This window comes from Labeo rohita, unplaced genomic scaffold, assembly GCF_022985175.1.
Source record: "Labeo rohita strain BAU-BD-2019 unplaced genomic scaffold, IGBB_LRoh.1.0 scaffold_54, whole genome shotgun sequence".
Taxonomy (NCBI): domain Eukaryota; kingdom Metazoa; phylum Chordata; class Actinopteri; order Cypriniformes; family Cyprinidae; genus Labeo; species Labeo rohita.
Genome location: NW_026129462.1, coordinates 581,837 through 602,269, shown reverse-complemented (window position 1 = coordinate 602,269; position 20,433 = coordinate 581,837). Strand labels below are relative to the sequence as shown.

At 38.1% G+C, this 20,433-nt stretch overlaps 2 long non-coding RNA genes across 3 annotated transcripts in view; one reads left to right on the top strand and one right to left on the bottom strand.

Annotated features, from left to right (window-relative positions):
* The window catches only part of LOC127161085 (uncharacterized), a 79,458-nt gene extending 61,318 nt beyond the window's left edge, over nt 1-18,140 (bottom strand). The window contains exons 1-4 of one of the 2 annotated variants that reach the window (XR_007826931.1): nt 18,116-18,140; nt 17,717-18,001; nt 17,494-17,637; nt 16,459-17,232 (exon numbers count right to left, since the gene is read on the bottom strand). This is a non-coding gene — a long non-coding RNA (uncharacterized LOC127161085). Of the gene's footprint in view, nt 1-16,458; nt 17,233-17,493; nt 17,638-17,716; nt 18,002-18,115 lie in introns of those variants that run through there. The other variant, XR_007826930.1, reaches the window with a different exon arrangement.
* On the top strand, nt 9,017-12,195 carry LOC127161084 (uncharacterized). Its single transcript, XR_007826929.1, has 5 exons — nt 9,017-9,259; nt 10,124-10,216; nt 10,386-10,479; nt 10,755-10,882; nt 11,930-12,195. It is a non-coding gene; the product is annotated as an uncharacterized LOC127161084 (long non-coding RNA).
* Nucleotides 18,141-20,433: the final 2,293 nt, after the last annotated feature.

Sequence of the window (20,433 nt, the reverse complement as noted above, 5' to 3'; positions counted from 1 at the left end):
TTTATGCCATTTTCTATCAGTAGTCTGTAGAAAATAGCAAAATATTGAAATATAAACATATGTTCTTATTATGAAAAAAAAAAAACTTAGTTACTGACCTCTTTCCAGATTAAACAAACAATGCCAATGAAACTAAGGGTCAAAAATCACCTACACTCACTCATTCTGAGTGACAGAGTAAACATAAATTGGTGTTTATGTTTGCATTTCCTTTGAGCACTTTTAAAATTGCCTCTAAAATCTGAAAATTTATTCATACATATTAATACTGGAGCATGAGGAGAAAAGCATTAGTTATTGAGGCACGCTGGATAAGGGATCATCAAGGCATTGAAATTAACTGAACCTTATTACTGCAAAGAGAAACTTGGAAGTGGTGTCTTGAGTGGTGTCACAAATTACAAATACTCATGTTACAGCAATTAAGTAGTTTTTATCAGTAATTGTACTTGTTTGAGTAGTTTAAAAATTGTGTACTTTTACTTGAGTATATTTTAAGTGATGTATCTATACTTTGTTATTTTCCCTCTGTTTGTCGTGACCTGCTTATTTTAATTTTATTTTTATAGATATACGTGATTGGATAGACAGAGAGTAACCGGTCTCGTGGCTCTCATCAAATCAAATTGTGCAAAGAAAACTTTAACCGCCAACTGTTTTTAATCATGGCTGCTGGAAGTGCATTCTTTAATATGGGGTTAGAATTGTTGCATAATTCCAAATAAATACATTATGATCCACAAATAAATGTAAAGCGATTGACAAAAACAAAGCATATTCACAAAATAAATAGAATGAGATCCACAAATAAATCTTAGAGTTCCGCAAACATGAATTATATTCACAAGTAAAAAAATTAGAATTGCAAATAAAAAACATACTCACAAATATTTTTTTTATTTTACAAACACAACTTTGCCCGGCATTTATATGTGAATCGCGTACTGTGCATTTGTAGATCGCTGTGCGTATTTGTGGATTGCTTTCTGTGCATTTGTGGATCGCAGCGCATATTTGTGGATTGCTCTCTGTGCATTTGTAAATCGCTGCGCGTATTTGTGGATTTTGAAACATTTCAAGCGTCAAGACGCACACTGATCCACAAATGCATGGACTCCACCCACCTTCTACTTAAGCCAATCAGATACCGGCCAATTGGGGCTGACCAATCGTTGCATGTTCTCGCTCCAACCAATCACGTTTTGCCTTACGATCAGTGCAGGACCAGCCGTAATTCAGGACAATTAACCTCTTCAAAATGGACGACTAGGACAGTGGTGCTCATAACAGCATTATTGTAATAATATCTAAAATAAAACAAGTAATGTTATGTGTAATGTAATCAGTGTTTCATGTATCACTGAGTCGATGCGTGTTTTGACCGTGAGTGTGTTTAGCAAACTGGTATTCTACGGTGACCGGGGGGAGGTCTTCGGTTCACTTAGTTTTGTCGTGGCCACGACATATAAACTCGTGAGAACGTGATAATATAACACAGCCACGAGATATTAATTTGTGGGAACGTGATATTACATCGTGGCCACGAGAACGTTTGTCGAGGTAACGACATACTTATGCCACGACTTATGTTAAGGGAACGACATATTTTTCTCGTGGCCACGAGTTTATTGCATAAACAAACCTGCGTGACCATAGCAACCGGGGATTATCAGAGATGGATTCATTATTATTTTATTTTGAATTAATAAATTATTATATTAATTATTATAGATTATTTCATAACTTCTTTTATTGTTTTATAATATAAATTATTATATTGCACGCAATGTAAACAGCATTCATATTAAGTTTATAATGAATAAACGTTACCTAAAGTAGTCTAAATAACAGGCATACAAGAAAACATTTTTACCCATCCCTCAATCGTCTTCAAAATATTTGTATATTATTATTAGGCCATTATTATCACCATCATCTTCATCAACATCATTATTATTAGCCTATTATTATATTTTTATATTTTCCCTTCATTTCGATCTTACATAACGTTCTTATTATTATTAATAATAATAATAATAAGAAGAAGAAGAATATACAAATATTAAATTAAATGTTTCATGTTAGTAAAAATGTTTTAAACAACTCTGATAATCCCAGGTTGCTATGGTCACGAAGGTTTGTTTATGCACGAGAAAAATATGCCGTTCCCTCATCATAATAAGACGTGGCCACGAGAAATGGATGTCCTTCCCTCAACATAGCATCTCGAGGCCACGACATCGTTACCTCGACATAACATGACGTTCCCACAAATTAATATCTCGTGGCTGTGTTATATTATCACGTTCTCACGAGTTTATATGTCATGGCCACGACAAAACTAAGTGAACCGAAGACCTCCCCTCCCGGTCACCGTAGAATACCAGTTTGCTGAACACACTCACGGTCAAAACACGCATCGACACTGATTACATTACACATAACACTACTTGTTTTATTTTAGATATTATTACAGTAATGCTGTGATGAGTACCACTGTCCTAGTCGTCCATTTTGAAGAGGTTAATTTGTTCTGAATTACGGCTGGTCCTGCACTGATTGTAAGGCAAAACGTGATTGGTTGGAGCGAGAACATTCAACGATTGGTCAGCCCCACGTGGCCGGTATCTGATTGGCTTAAGTAGAAGGTGGGTGGAGTCCATGCATTTGTGGATCAGTGTGCCTCTTGACGCTTGAAATGTTTCAAAATCCACAAATACGCGCAGCGATTTACAAATGCACAGAGAGCAATCCACAAATATGCGCTGCGATCCACAAATGCACAGAAAGCAATCCACAAATACGCACAGCGATCTACAAATGCACAGTACGCGATTCACATATAAATGCCGGGCAAAGTTGTGTTTGTAAAATAAAAAAAATATTTGTGAGTATGTTTTTTATTTGCAATTCTAATTTTTTTACTTGTGAATATAATTCATGTTTGTGGAACTCTAAGATTTATTTGTGGATCTCATTCTATTTATTTTGTGAATATGCTTTGTTTTTGTCAATCGCTTTACATTTATTTGTGGATCATAATGTATTTATTTGGAATTATGCAACGATTCTAACCCCATACTTTAAGCATCAATTCAATCGAGTTACTAGCATCTTCCTCTAAGGTAAATTTCGGATTTCTGCTTATTCAATGATGTGTATGTATGCTTGCCCACCTACATGACCTGAAATTTGGTGTGAGGTTGCAGGTACTGCGTACATTGTTAATAACTCTCACAAGTGCCATTCATAATGCAGTTCTCTTTCATCATCTCATGTTCAAGATCCACCTATGGGAAGGGCATCCACACCTGACCTCTGCAGAAGCATCCAATTGCACCAAGTCTGGCTTGACAGACAGGAGCATGTGCCCAATGGCAGGTAAGGGGCCACCCCTTAACCAAGGGCATATAACCCCTGTACGCGCTGCCTTTCCTCAGTTAACATCCGCTTTTTGCACCCTCTGGAATTTACTCACAGCTTGTTGTTTTTGACTTCACTTAACCGTCTACAGGAGGACACATATCTGGATCAGCCTCCGCCAGGATTGCTTGTCAATTTACCAGGTTAGCTGTTTTACTCTGCAAGCTGCCCACGCTTGCACTAATTACTAGGCTGCCTGCCTCCTGCCTGTCCTTTTCCATTGTCCGTTGTTATTTCCTAACCGAGTTCGACTACTGTCATGGACAACCTCTCAGTTCCCGAATGGGGGTTCCGACTTAAGTTTGCAAAAGACCCTATGTTTCAATGGAGTCCTCTCTTGTCATATGGAAGAAAGCTCTGCTCACATTCTGAAAGACAACATCTCCTCTCTCCTTGAGAAAGGGGTTGATTCGAGCACACAGGGGTTTTTACTCTGGGTTTTTACGCACATAAGCACACAGGGTTTTTTACTCTGGTTATTTCCTAGTTCCAAAGAAGGATGGTTCTCTCCATCCTAATACAGGAAATTGTCTCAGGTTACGTATGTAACCCTGGTTCCCTGAGAAGGGAACGAGACACTGCGTCCTCTAGAGGTCGCTATGGGGAACGTCTCCTACGTGACCCGTGTCTGAAGCCTATATACAAAAACTACACAGTACTGGCCAGTGACAGCCTATGACGTCACTGCCGGTGCAACTCGTCGCTGCCGGAGCGTCATACCGAGATTAGAGGACGCAGTGTCTCGTTCCCTTCTCAGGGAATCAGGGTTACATACGTCACCTGAGACGTTCCCTTTCGAGGAACTCAAACTGCGTCATCTAGAGGTTGCTATGGGGAACGGTTATACCAACACTGCCATGCTGAGGGGAGTGCAAGCCAGACACCAAAGGCGAGCACTAAGTACCAGCTGCCCCAAAAGACGTCCAGGCAGCTGTCAGTGACTTAATCCCTTTGGCCAAAGGCCTGAGCTGCATACCCAAGAACTTACCTGTAAGGACTGGGCTAAAGATGCCTGACCGTAGGGCAGAGCTCAGACTTGGAATCAGTAAAGAGATTCCTTTAAGGGATATAGCCTATAGTCTAGGACAGTAGCCTAGACCTCGGCTTGTCAACAGGGGGTTTACCTACTGCTCTGCGTGACCTCGCTCGAGGAGCTGGTCGGGCAGGTCATCGGCACCCCGTTCAGAGGTATCGATAAGATACAAAAGTCGAGTTTGGCCCAAGGTTTTGGGGCCGAACATCTCAAGAAAGGGTACGAAGCTAAACGCATGATCCCCACCATACAGGATTTTAGAAAGAACACAAGAATCTAGTGTGTGTTCTTACCACAATGTGGATTTTAGAATGTGCCCGGCTAGCATTGACACTGAAATACCATTCACAAAAAGAGGCTCTGGGAATTAGAGAACACAAATCCCAAATTATGGAGGTTCTAAGCTAAGTGACCCTCCTGTAAGAGGGGAGCACTGCAAAGCTCAACATTGAGCGGCCTGAATGGGATGCCACAGAGCAGAGGAAGTAAACTCTCTTAGGACAAGAGGAATCTTAGTTGCTCAACAGGGAACAGCATGCTCACAGGAGACCCTCATACTTTGAGAGGAGCAAAAGAAGGCTGGATTAACATCCCACCAGGGGCTTCCACCTGGAATAGCCAGAGCCAAAGGGAGCGAAGGCCCTTCTCTCGATACAGAGAGGTACCTATGAGCTCCAATTAGGACTGACATGCTCATAGAAGACCCTCAGTGAGGGGAGCATGCCAAGCTCATGCAATGTCAGGAGAGACATCACAAGGGCAGAGAAAGAGGCCTAAAGACTTAGGCTGCTGTCTATGGAGCTTCCAGGAGACCAAGGCCTATAAGGCCCTAATGGGTCAGTGCAGCCGCCGTAGTCAAAGTGGCGACTTACAACCCTAGCAGGGGAGAAGGCGCTATCTAGGCGAGGGCTCAAGGAAACTGCTACTTAAAAGATCCTAGAAAGCAGAGCAGTCATTGAGCTAGCACATAGATATCCTCAGATACCAATATGTTTAGGAAGGGCTATCATGTAGAACTGAATGAAACCAACCGGACTACAGAAAGTAAGCTGTCCAACTAAAATCCAAAGAGGGGCAACAGCATTGCTAAGTAAGGGCTCAAGGAGACCGCCAACTTAAAACCCTAGGAAGGGGAGCGATAACCGAGCTAGCAAATGGCATAAACCCGAAAAGGGGCAAGTTGACACACAGCTAACCTCAGATAGCTGCCATTAAGTAAGTCTGTCCCAACATTAACATTGATGAACTATAACCACCATCAGATGGCTGTGTTAAGGAGGTATCCTTTTTCTTTTTGTCCATACACCCGAGTTTTGGCAGATAATTAACACAGCAACCGCAACGTGCAGCATATATTCAGCTCCTGCAGGAGCTAAACACGTTCCGCACACGTGCTAGATTCCCCCAGGAATCAGGCGAAAATGGAGCCGCCACTGCCGCAGATGTGCTGTTACCGTGTATTTCCACTACAGCGTCAGATTTGCGCTCAGTGCTGCCGGCAACGCTACAACGCCGCTGCTTTTTTTAAATTGTTTTCTATGGTCACTACAGCGTAGCGTGCAGAGTGAAGCGGGCGTTTTCCATTCATTCCTATAGAAGCTGAGCTTAAACGTTTGCGCAGTGCATTATGGGATTGAAAGCGGCACGGAGAAAGAGTTGGAGCGCTCACTGCCCATAGAAAACAAGTCAAAAAAGCAGCGGCGTTGTAGCGTTGCCGGCGGCACTGAGCGCAAATCTGACGCTGTAGTGGAAATATGGCGTTAATGCCACGACAGGCGAAGAGCAGGACGCGCTGCTCTTAACCACACACACACACACATAGAGCCCGCGAGCTCATGAAAGCAGGTATGAGAGCATGCCTGTCTCTCGTAAGAAACAGGCATTGAATGCGATGATCGCGTTCAATTCCCTGGAGAGCTGACATTCGCTTACTCCTCACCATACATACACGGCTCGTGTAGCCGTAAGGAAAGCTGCGAGTATCAGAGCGTGCTTGTCTCTCGCAAGAGGCTCATCCTGATTTTGCCAAGTGGTTGTTGTCCTGAGACCAGTATCTTTTAAGATGTTCCTGGGACAACAACCGCGCGAGCCAATAAACATTTACGATGTCATCACAGTGTGCCTACCTGCTGCTGATTCTGCCAAAGTTAAAAAACAACAACGACAACAACGGCAAAGCCCCTCTGTCAAGCACACAAATTACAAGGTAAGACCAGAGTTTTCACACTTATTAATTTAAGGTGCATATTTGTTTTTTTAGATGATCATTTTACCGCCTTCTAATAACATTTAAGGAGAATTAAGCGTTGATAACAGTATATACAGCTCAAAATGAAACGGTCTGATAGGAACGTAGATCTTTATATTATTCTTATAGTTTGCCTAGTTACAAAAAAAATCAACTGGGCAACAGACTGCGACTAAATGGGCCCATGTTTTTTGTGCCACGGCAAAGTTTCCCAAGATCAAATTTATTGGTGTCATTTCTGTTGAGTGTAAACAAAACAGCACTAGTTTAAAACGCGACGCAGAGACCATTTATCAGTACAGCTCAGTCCAACAGTGACCAAAGACTGAGAAGCATTTGAAATCTGATTTATTCTGTTACGTGAAGTTGTTTTCAGACCATCGTGTGAATATGTTGACCTCAAGTCGTCTCTGATTTATTCTGTTACATGATGTTGTCTTCAGACTATCATACGAGTATGTTGACCTCAAGTCTTCTCTGATTTATTCTGTTACATGATGTTGTTTTCAGACTATCATACGAATATGTTGACCTCAAGTCGTCTCTGATTTATTCTGTTAGATGATGTAGTCTTCAGACCATTACACAAGTATGTTGACCTCAAGTCGTCTTTGATTTATTCTTTTATATGTTTTCAGACCATATCGGATTAAAATCATCAAAATACTTTTGCAACGAACAAAAATACTGCACCCAAAATGTTTAGAATTAAAAAATTTTCAGCTGTCTTTTTATGATGTTATTAAAGTTTTTTTTTTTTTTTTTTTTAAATGAATTTTATTCAATAAAAAGAAGAACTATCTTAAAAAGAAGAAGCATATAATGGAAGGTAAGATTTCACTTTATTTAATGTAATTTAACAATGTTTATTTTTTAACATGGTTTGCATCTGATATAGTGCACTTCATGTTGTTATAAACATGTTCTGTAGCGTTACTAAATGGCCATTTTTATTTTCTATTGTTTAACAGTGAACCCATTGTGCTTGCAAAATGTGTCATCTATGAATTATTCTTCATGTTTGTAGATGTTAAGGCATTAATGTGTTTTCAAAATAAGAGGCCAAAATTCACAGTAGGAAGTGTGGGGCCATATAACATCCAAGTGCAAAGTTTGAACACGTTAATGGAGGACAGCAAGGTTTCTGACGAGGTAAATCAATATCCTTATAGTAAATGGCTATGTAAATTTTCAACACTTATTTCCTGTCCACTTTTCCTACCACTAAGGCAAACGTCCATGGCCTCTGTCTAGAGTTTAACCTTCAAATTCATAAGTTTTGCATGTGATTGACAAAGATATTTTGTCTATTTTCTTTTGTTGCCAGAAGCCAAAAGACACTGAAATACATTTAAATAAACTGGGAAGTTAACATGCAGCAACCCCAATACATTATGCAATACATAATGTTTGATCTAGCAGTAACGTATGGCTTTAACATCTGCCCATTTTTGTACTCCCTTCCAGTCTGTTTAAGGGTTAAGTCACTTCTTCTCTTGCAAACCAAGCATGGTCATAGTTATTTGTTTATTTTATTTATTTGTTTTACATTTTTATTTACAGAACCAAAAAGATCCATTTTCCAGAATTGCCCCGGTGTTCATAAAAATATTGAATGGATCTAAAAGGGCAAAGAGCCACTATTTTCTCAAGGTATGACACAATGGTTTTGTCATTGACCTGCATTTTTCTTTGCTTGATATTTTGTCAGTGAATAGCTGCTAGGTTTCACTGAGCTTAATTAAACGGCATTCTGACTCTGTAGATGACTGTCATATGCACTAGGTTGTATTTTACTTATTTGAATATCTTTTCTGAATTACAGAATAACATTTTGGAAGGGGCAACAGAGGTGTTTGGTGCTCATCTCGAAGGCGGCAATCACTGGAGCTTTTTTGTGAGTCACAATTTTAAGGACAACAATTTCAAGGACAAAACATTTTCACATCTTAGTTCCAGTATATTCCTGCCTCTATACAAATATCTACCAATACTTTCTATATAGGTAAAAGATCATAAAAAGGACACTTTGATTTTTGTATCAAGCCATTAATACATTTGAAACCACATGTCAAAAAAGCTGGTGCAGTTCTTTAACAATTGCTTTCTGATACCAGAAGACAATTATTATAGGTTTATAGTTTATAGATATGTTTATTTGATGTACTTTTCTATCTTTTTTTTTTTTCATCAAAGAATCTTGAAAAAAGTATTACAGATTCCAAAAAAAATATTAAGCAGCACAACTGTTTCCACCATTGATAATGAATCAGTATATTAGAATGATCATGTGACAGTGAAGACTGTACACAGGAAAAATGGCGGAGTAGTTTTTCCAGAGTTAAATTTTTTTTCCTCAAAAATAGTTGTTTTTGCTCTATTTTGAGTGTACAGAGTAAAATTTATCCGTAGAGTGGGAGCAAAATTACAGAGTAACTGTGACTCCTCCCCAATTTACTCTCATCCCTTCGTTGATCCGCCATTACTGTTAATCACGGCCATCGACTGCTGCTGCTTTGGGTTTAGAAGACGGCACGCTTCTGCTGGATGGTAAAGTAAGTAAAGTTTCAAAGTCTTACTGTTTATTTTAATTATATTCGCCTTTGCTTTGAGCTCGGATCGTTTTGCCATGTGTTTTGAATGTTTAAGAGATCGCTTGCCTTCTCCTGTCAGCTTGAAAACTAGTTAATGTTAGGCAAAGTTTGAAATCAAATAGCTAACATATATATTTTGAACATTTATTTTGAACGTTAATTGAAATTAGCTAACGTTAGCTGCCTATCAATGTTTCTCCACTAAACTATTGTGACGATAGGCTCGAGTTGTGCACCGCATGTACTTGACTCGGAAAAGAGTTAAATTAACGTGAGCCTTAACTGCATTGTTGAAGGCCATTTTGATGTGGATTAGTCCTATTTAGACAGTAAGTTAACTGTTTCTCATGAGAACGAAAGGTATTTTTAACATTTACGAGGGCTAGTCGGTGATTTTATTGCAGAATGTCAGTGTTTCAATTCAAAATACAATTCGATTGAATCCTTTTTGACCACTGCGGAACACGTACAATAACTTTTGCATTTCATTGTAGTTTGCAAGCATTTTTAATATGTAAACTTTAATTACGGAAATAATGGGAAGAATTTATAAGAACAATATTTCATAAACGCTCCACCTCAGTGACAGAGAAAGAGGGAAAAACGTTGGAAATGGGACATACAACAGTGCAATGTTAATACTAGCCTACAATTAGGCCATATACATTAAAGATATAAACCAAGCAATTATTACAAATTAAAAACATATTAGTGAACAAAGATAACTCATGTTGTGTAGTGCACTAATGAATGTTTTTTCATCATCTGACTGAGTGTTATTGCCTCGTGTTTAACTTTGTAACTTTGTCTTTTTGGTTTCTTCAGGATGTAAACCAACAACATTGTCAGAATGAAGTTCAAAGAAATATTTTTTTTTTTCTTCAAAACCTTTTACATTTCAAATGTTTTGGGAACGTGGTAAGAGAAACTTTAACATTTTTAATATCTTTAATACTTTTCATTAATAATGGTGAAATGGTAAAAATCGTGGTAGCACATTTGACAAATGAACATGGGTAGGCTGTTTATACTGTACTTTGTTAATTGATGTTTATGATGTTATTGGTTTATGTTTGTGTGTGTGTAGAAAAAGCCCTTCCTGTAGTTTAAAGGAAGAATCTGCGAAGAGAATCATCTCCCTATTCCTATGCTTGGTTGACCCCAGGAGCAAGTTTCGTTATGTAAGTAGCTGTTGCAAATATTTTCAATTTATTTTCCAACACTTCTACCCTGATATTTTCGCAAGGGCCTAGTACAGGAGTTGCAGATTTACAGTTAGAAATTGTCTTCATTTAGGACTCTGAATAAAAAAAATAATGTATAAGTTTATGACTTCATTTCAATACTTGTAGAGGTTTCAGCTCAGTTCATCCACACATCTGTAGTCATCAAGACTTGGTTGTGATGAAAAACTAAAAACCTAAAATAAATTTTTATTTTGTTTCTGTATCTCCAGGTTGGAACAGCAAATTGTCTTCCATTTTGATGCTGGTTCACCTTTTGCCACCCTCTCAAGTCACCGCCATGTAAGACCGGGAAAGATCTCAGCTAGGCAAACGTGATCGTCTTGTGAAATTCATCAAGGTGAAGCTACTAATGAAGCATATCAAATGACACTAGTTGATAATATTATAATACTGTATGATCTTGAACGTGCTTATTTCTCAGAAAGGCTCTTAAAGGGATAGTTCACCCCAAAATGAAAATTCTGTCATTTATTACTCACCCTCATGTTGTTTCAAACCTGTAAAACCTTTGTTTTCATCTTCGGAACACAAATGAAGATAATTTTGAAAAAATTTGAGAGATCTTTGAGCTTCATAGACAGCAAGAGTCCTACCACGATCAAGGCCAGAAACTTAGCAAGGACATTGTTAAAATAATCCATGTGACATCAGTGTTTCTACAATAATTTACAATGCTACGAGAATACTTTTTGTGCGCAAAGAAAAATAATATAATTATTCAACAATTCTTCTCTTTCAAGTCACCATCCTCCGCCATAATCGAGAGTACCCTGATGCATACGTGTGATGCTGCTGACACAGGAACACACATGCGCTACGTTTGTTTACAAAGCATGCGCATGCATCATGATACTGTCTTTAATGGTGGAGGACAGTGACTTGGGGGAGAAGAACTGTTGAATAAAGTAGTTATTTTGGTTTTATTGTGCACAAAAAGTATTCTTGTAGCTTTATAAAATTATGGTAGAATCAGTGTCACATGGACTATTTTAACAATGTTCTTACTACATTTCTGGGCCTTGAATGTGGCAGTACCCTTGCTGTATATGCAGGGTCAGAAAGCTCTTAGATTTCTTGAAAAATATCTTAATTTGTGTCGCGAAGATGAACAAAGGTCTTACAGGTTTGGAACAACATGAGAGTAATTAATTAATAACAGAATTTTCATTTTTGGGAGAAATCTTTTTAATCACCTGTCCTCTAAATTATTGTTCTTGTGCTGCTATTTTCTACTTCACATATTTAGTAACAATCTGTTGGAATTATGTAAAACCTAAACTTTGGTGGAAGACAGACATCTTTATTCATTTGTTTCTTTTTTCATGCTGTATATTGACTAACTTTTAAGTCACATTGGCAATAATGTGTTTTCATTCTTTTACAGACTGTTACCAGTATCCAAGGGCAGTTGGATGGCTTTTGAGAGAGTCTCCAGCTGTATCTACTTGTTGTTGGGCTGATGAGAAGTAGGGTCCAGTCTTGTTTTATTGTAATTGTCCAATATGCTCTACTCTGTAAGACCTGTCCATTGTGTATAGCTTTCTGCAAAACACTGTCTATGATATAGATGCAGAAACCACCAAATGATCATGATCACAAGTGTAATATTGTAAATGTAAGTGTATTATTTAAATAGGAGATTGAAAAAATAAAATTTTGAGACATGAGTATACAGTTTGTTGTAGACTCTTTTTTTTTTCAGATTGAAAAGCAAGTTTTTCATTTCTATTTTTAGGGGTTTTTGAGGATAGAATATGAATGATGTAATTTAAAAGATTAACTCTGGATAGAGTTATTTAGTCTTTAAAGTTCACTCATAATTGATAAAAAAACAACTCTGGAAGAGATGTAAATTTTGGCAGAGTAAATTTGACTTTCTTCTGAACAGAGTTCAAAAGTAGCAGAGTAAATTTCTTGTACCTCTGAACTGAGTAAAATAGTACAAGAGTTAATTTCAAAAAACACTAAATAGAGTCAAATGTAACAGGAGAGAGTAAAATATTAACACCAAATTGAGCAAAATTAACTCTGGAAAAACAACTCTATCAAAAGAGTAACTTTTACTCTTTTCAGAGAGGGACCAAATGTTATCTGGCACAGAGTAAAATTTTCTTCAATTTGAGTAAATTTTACTCGGGCAAATTTACTGTGTAGTAATGACTGATGAAAATTCAGCTGTAGCCTTGTTTTGTGATCAAACAATCTGTGTAAGCTTGCTGCTGGTCTGAGGTGCTGGGCCATGAAAATTGGAGCATACCAGGGCTGCGTGCTTGGCCAGAAGGTACACTGAATAGTATTGCTGTAAGTGTCCTATGGTTATTATAACTTAAATTACTTCTGTTTTAGCATTGCAGTGTAGACAAAAGATGTATCACCTACTTCAACTCCCTTGGAGAGACGGAGTGGCAGTGCCAAGCAATTGCCCAACACTGGTGGTAGGTGTTTTGTTTGCTATAATGGTATCAGTTGTCTAATGGGTTAAAGGTCTACTTCAAGGGCCAATCTATGTAAAAAGACAGCACCTGCTATTAACGTTGTTGTGTCATTAATTAAGTTTTTTATTTTTCTCCAAAGGACTGATTTATAACCAACTGCCTCACAAATCACACTATTTACAGTATACACTTCCACAGTTGTACAGTCATGTTCACATAAGTAACACAAGCACTCCTCACTGAAGATTAAGATGCAGTTTTGTTACAAGGATGCAAAAACTGAAATAGAGTTTTGACTGACATGAGTGTGAGTAGATAATGACAGAATTTTCATTTTTAAAATGAACTGTTGGAGGTTAGTGGTGACTGATGTTGTTGATTACAGTGCATTTGCAACTGCAAGGGGAATTAAAGGAGAGTGGGACCTTAAAACCACAAAACACAGTTTGCAAACAGACTCTGTGTCATGTGGAGTCCACACACTTGCTGTAAGTGATTTTTTTTTCTTCATTACCAAGCCCAGATCACTGCAAAAATGAAAATATTTTTTTCCCAAAAGTTAATTGCTGATTTATGCATCTGTGTTTTTTTGTTATATTCTCATGAGTGTTCACTGGCAGGAAACTCATCTGTGTATTTGAATTGTGTTCAAGCATTTAAGAACACCTCTCATAACTAGATTGAAAAGTTTGAAAAACAAATTTATGCTGGCTTGTCTTAAAGTCTTGTTTAAAAACATAAATAGTTTGGTCAGATGTTCTAGATGTTTGCTAGGATATTCTGGGTAGTTGCTAGGCTCTTGCTATGCAGTTGCTGGGGTGTTGCTAGATTATATGGTTGATAGTGTGTTGTGGGTGATTACAGACATTCCCACCTCTGTTAATAACAGAAATCAAACATTGTTTTCAAAACTGATCCAGTTTTAGTGCTTTGATATTATTGTATTTCTTTCTAATGTTAGGAAATTAAAACATTTTTGTTGCTCTTAAACTTGCACTAAAATGTGATTTATACCATCTAAGTAGCCTATGTAATTTTAATAGAACCACATGTCTTTAGTGATACCACCTCTTTTGTATGTATGTTTTTATGTTGTGTATTGACTTGGTGCCATGATGGATATTGAAATGTTTTTTTTATTTTTTTATTTTAACCCTTTCACACGTGAGTTTAAAATATTCTAGCTGAGCCCCCAGGGTGAGGTTTTTAGGCGACCGTTATTTAGAACGTATAGCCTTATTGTTTCCATGGCGACGCGTCGTGTTTGTCACATGACACAACGCAGCCACAATAGCGCTGTATGACACATGTATCACTTTTATATCGTTTTTCCCTTTTTATTATTAATATTCACAAACGTGCTCACTGTATTATGAAATATCTGATATTCCGATTCTGAAATATGTGCAAGTAAATGTATTTGGAGGTTTAAACACTTTTATAATGAGCGTGTTAGTTGATCTATGCCGAGTAATGGGTGCCGCCATGTTAGTTCGCGCTGAATCCGAGATGTGAGATTTACAAAATGCAAATTCATCCTCTCTACCCGAAAAACATTAAAGTAAGTCTCTGGTGAGCTTGGAGAAGAGCAGAGTAAACTTTATAGTTACATACACAATGTGTATATGATATCAATAAAACATGTCGTCAGATTATATTTGTAAGGATCATTATTGCCACTTCCATAGACATCGGCGTGTATTTTGCTAAATATAAATGCATCGTTTTACTAGGACTTATGTGTTTTTAAATGTCTGGAACCTAAAATAAGCATTATATGGTTAAAAACACAGAATAGTTGCGATAATATGACAAGCGCGTCCGATCTGGCCCAGCGCCAGCCAAAGCGCCAAAGCAGATTTGAATTCAGCAGTTGATCACGTGACGCGCTGAACGTTCGAATCACACCGGTGTGATCGTACGCTTCAGGGACCAGCCAAGAATGATCACACTGGTGTGATCGTACGCGTGAAAGGGTTAAACAGTATAGATTATTACCTAATGGTAATGCAATATTTGTGATCACAGCTGTGTATGTCAGACTATAAATCCCCTAAAACTATGCATGGGGGCTTGCTTTGGTGTTGCCACCCCTCATAGATCCCATGCTACCCCTTTGCCACCCTAAAAATTATTTTCTAGATCCTCCCCTGGAAGGCAGCACATAGCTTAGCAATGCATAGTAAAGCAGTTGAATGAAAATGCATATGATATGTAGTCCGTCAGTACTTGTTGTGTGCATCTTTGCTCGCTAATTATCTCAGTAAACATTAGAGATGTTGGTTATTTATTTATTTTTTTTTTTAATAAAATACACACGTAAATTCACTTACCTTGCAGCAAATGCCTTAATAACATTTCTGTCTTAAGTATTCCCTCCACACATCCACATTTCCTGACCCCGCCTCTGCTTCAATTTCATTGGTTAAATCTCTGAACCAATCATTTTCCTTTCTGCCCTCAGAACATTTTTGAGTAACTAAAAGTCCTATCTGCATTTTTCTTTGAAGGCCTCATTTCTTTTTCTGTAAACAGTGCCATGATGTCCTTTACCAAAAAGCTCTACTTTTGTCTCATCTATCCAGAGTATGTTCTCCCAGAAGGATTGTGGTTTTGTCACATAAGTTTTGTCTTGCTTCTTTATGCCTTTGTGTCCTCCTGTGTCTCCTACCATAGCATCCCTTTTTTGAGGGATAGTACGAGCTGACACTGTTGTACCCTGTGTCTGTAGATCAGCTTGAATTTGTTTGTAAGTTAATCGGGGTCCTTTATCCACCATTCAAACAATCCTTCATTGTAATTTTTCATTAATTCTTGCTCTTCCGTCCAAGTCCAGGGAGGTTAGCTACAGTGCCATGGGCTGTAAACCTCTTGATGATATTGCACACAGTGGACACAGGAACATTAAGATCTCTGGAGATGGACTTGTAGCCTTGAGATTGTCCATGTTTTTCCACAATTTTTCTCTCAAATCCACAGACAACTCTTTACACTTCTTTCTTTTCTCCATGCTCAGTGTGACACACAACACAAAGGTTGAGTCAACTTTTCTCCATTTTAACTGGTTGCAAGTGTGATTACTATATTGCCCACACCTGTTACTTGCCACAGGTGTGTCTAAATACAAATTACAGAAGCATCACACGCTTGAAAAGCAATTATTTCTTACAAATATTTTGACAAGGTGCCAATAATTTTGTCCAGTCCATTTTTGAGTTCTGTGTGAAATCAAGTTTGACTTTTTTTTTTTTCTGTTGTTGTTTTTTGTGTTGTTGCAGTGCAAACAAATACAATAAGCATGTGAATACCAAAACATTTGCAACTGGAACAATTTTCTGAGAAGTGTTGCATTTTCTGACAGAATTGCAAGGGTGCTGATATTTTTGGCCATGACTGTACATATGCTGAAATTATTCAAATATACATGTAGTCTATGTTCCTCCAGGAGGCGCTCAACTTCATAAAAACACAAGAGAACTTAAACCTCAGATAAAACTTTATTGATAATTGCAGCCTGATACATATGGCATAAAGTTAGCAGTAATCAAATTGGATTTTAAAAAACTCAAAACTAAGGCTATTAAAAAACAACTAAAAGCGAAAAGAGACAGCACAAGTTTAAGCGATCATTAGTAGTTGTTATGACAAAAACACTAGAAGTTATAAAAACACATTTTAAACTCACCATCCAGACACTATAAACAGAACAAAACTAATTTGAGAAACATTTTCTTCATCGGTTCACGATAGTGATGTTTAAAATGTCTGAAAACACTGTGAAATACGACTGAACTGTGATATTTATCTGGTTGAATCCTCCCTCAACAGGATTCGACCCACATCACAGTTTGATTTATCAGAGGAAGTCATGAAAATGAACAAGATTTTGCTGAACTTTACATTTTCAAATGAATTCAGCCCTGTACAAAAACTACTAGCAGAAACCTGAAATGTTGCACAAGTGTTGGATTTGATATCCATGATATATTCATCATCTTTAATGTCAATTTCTTAGATTTAATCAATAAATTCATTTAGAATAACAAGACACTAAGGGACTGTTACTAATCAAATGAAATCAGTATCAACAAAATCCATCTTTGCACAGCAGAGGAAACACGAAACGAAAAGAAAAGAGACAGCACAAGTTTAAGCAATCATTAGTAGTTATTATGAAAAAAACACTGGAAGAACAAAGTGACACTTGAAGAACCTTTAAAGTTCTGCATTCTGCTTTAGATTTCAATTGTTTCTGAAAAAAAAGAATAATATAAAATAAATAAATTATTACACAAATGCTTTTTAATAATTTACAAAAATATAAACACAACACTTTTGTTTTTACTCCCATTTTTCATGAGCTGAACTCAAAGATATAAGACTTTTTTCTATGTACACAAAAGGCCTGTTTCTCTCAAATATTGTTAAATCTGTCTAAAAAGCAGAAAGTTTGGATATTTGGTCAGTGTATATAAGCAAAATTGCTTTGTGACAAATTACATAAATTACATACCTGATGTGTGAATATGTGCTTGATCCTGTTCAGCTCTTCTGGATCTGATGTCATAAACCAGAATAATGACAGTAGCCACGCCCACCAGAGCAGAGAGGACCAATCGGATCACAGCTTCAGTAGAACCACAACAGTGAACAGAGTCTGAGGAATAAAAACATCAAACTGAGATCAGCTCAGTCAATAAACGCTAATATCAACTCTAATATCAGCACTGCTGTACCTGAACATGTGTGACAGAGTTTGCTGATGTCCAGATGTTGAGTCTGGTTTCTGATGGGATTGTTGAGCACACAGCTGTAGGTGTTTTTATCCTCATATTCCACCTCCAGAGGTAGAGAGACACTGATGCTGAGATCAGACACACTGATGCTGGACAATAAACTGTTTCCTTTGTACCAGGAGAGAGTCACACGACTCACATTAAACACTGAACACAACAATGAACAGTTTGATGATGAAGAACAGTTTGAAGAGTTACTGCTGATGACAGGAACCGGCAGACGAGCTGAAAACATAAGAAATATGACCAAATGTGTGTTGAGTGAGTGTTTATTCATTCTGTCATCTCAAACTATAAAATGATTATATTTGAAGGACAAGACAAATGATCTCTCCTCACCATAGACAGAAACTCTGAATGCTTTGATGACCATCTTCCTCCATTTATCCATAGTTTATAATTTCCAGCATGTTTCATTGTGATGTTTGTGATGGTCAGAGATCCAGTTTGATTGTCCAGTTTCAGTCTGTCTCTGAATCTCCAAATCAAGAACATCAGATGTGGAGAATCTTCCAGCAGCTCTATTGAATTTAGCTATTGTAGCCTTTTCTGTTTCATACTCCCAATCTATGTCATTTTTGCTTATTTCAGTTTGATCAGTGTTTAGAGTGACTGAATCTCCCTCCGTCACTGATATGTCTTCTGCATCACAAAAACACACAGAAACAGGGTTTGTCACAGATTTAGACTTTTGAAAACTTTATGATGGTTTATTAAAATAATCAGCTTGACGTTTAAAAGTCACTTTAAAATGTACACCGGTAAAACAAATATTTGACTCACTACAGACAGTGAGAAAAAATCTACACTCATTGGTCTGTTTTTGGTCCGTAATTCATAACCTCCAGCATGTTCAGTTGTGAAGTTTGTGATGGTCAGAGATCCAGTTTGATTGTCCAGCTTCAGTCTGTTTCTGAATCTCCCATCAAGAACATCATCATATACAGTCATGCTGCCACAACCGCAGACCACGTGTAACCACACCCGCCCAGGACCTCCACATCCAGCATCTTCACCTCCAAGATCACCTGAGATCAGCCACCCGGACAGGTTATGGTTTCCATAACCAAAGAATTTCTGCACAAACTGTCAGAAACCATCTCAGGGAAGCTCATCTGCATGCTCGTCATCCTCATCGGGGTCTCGACCTGACAGCAATTCGTCATCATAACCAACTTGAGTGGGCAAATGCTCACATTCGATGGCACCTGGCACTTTGGAGAGGTGCTCTCTTCACGGATGAATCCCGGTTTTCACTGTACAGGGCAGATGGCAGACAGTGTGTATGTCGTCGTGTGGGTGAGGGGTGGGTGAGGGGTTTGCTGATGTCAGTGTTGTGGATCGAGTGGCTCATGGTGGCGGTGGGGTTATGGTATGGGCAGGCGAATGGTATGGGCAGGCGAATGTTATGGACAACGAACACAGGTGCATTTTATTGATGGCATTTTGAATGCACAGAGATACCATGACGAGATCCTGAGGCCCATTGTTGTGCCATTCATCCATGACCGTCACCTCATGTTGCAGCATGATAATGCACGGCCCCATGTTGCAAGGATCTGTACACAATTGCTGGAAGCTGAAAACAACCCAGTTCTTGCATGGTCAGCATACTCACCGGAGATGTCACCCATAGAGCATGTTTGGGATGCTCTGGATCGGCGTACACAACAGCGTGTTCCAGTTCCTGCCAATATCCAGCAACTTTGCACAGCCATTGAAGAGGAGTGGACCAACATTCCACAGGCCACAATCAACAACCTGATCAATTCTATGCGAAGGAGATGTGTTGCACTGCATGAGGCAAACTTATGGTCACACCAGATACTGACTGGTTTTCGGACCCCCCAATACAGTAAAACTACACATTTTAGAGTGGCCTTTTATTGTGACCAGCCTAAGGCACATCTGTGCAACAATCATGCAGTTTAATCAGCATCTTGATATGCCACATCTGTGAGGTGGATGGATTATCTCGGCAAAGGAGACGTGCTCACTAACACAGATTTATACAGATTTATGAACAATAATTGAGAGAAATAGGCCTTTTGTGTACATAGAAAAAGTCTTAGATTTTTCAGCTCATGAAAAATGGGGGCAAAAACAAAAGTATTGCATTTATAATTTATAATTTTGTTCACCCAAAAATGACAATTATTTGAAAATGTGCTTACCCTCAGGCCATCCAAGATGAAGATTTGCTTGTTTCTTATTCGTTGTGAATTAGAGCAAAAATAGAGCATATTATGTCTAAAATGTAACTTAGTATTAACTTCTTGTTTGTTGAATTGTTGTATGAATTCCGTGTAACATTATGTATTTGAAATATTAAGTCAAACAAACTTTTCCCCTCATATCTTGAATATTGGGGATATTCCAACAGCTGAAATCATGCGGTGAATGTGTGCACTCTTCTGTGCACGTGCACGTGCACTAGTTTAAATACTAAACTACTGACACACATAGCAACCACATACATCCAGCAGTGGTTGTTTATCCACCCAACAGATCAAACCACACTTCTGTACAGATAAAACATTGGAGGAAACCAAATGCAGGGTTCATTTGGGACTTAAAAACTATTGAATCACATTTAGAATGTCTGCCTGTGTAATACAAATAAATCCATGAGTAATAGTCAGAACATACTGTAACCA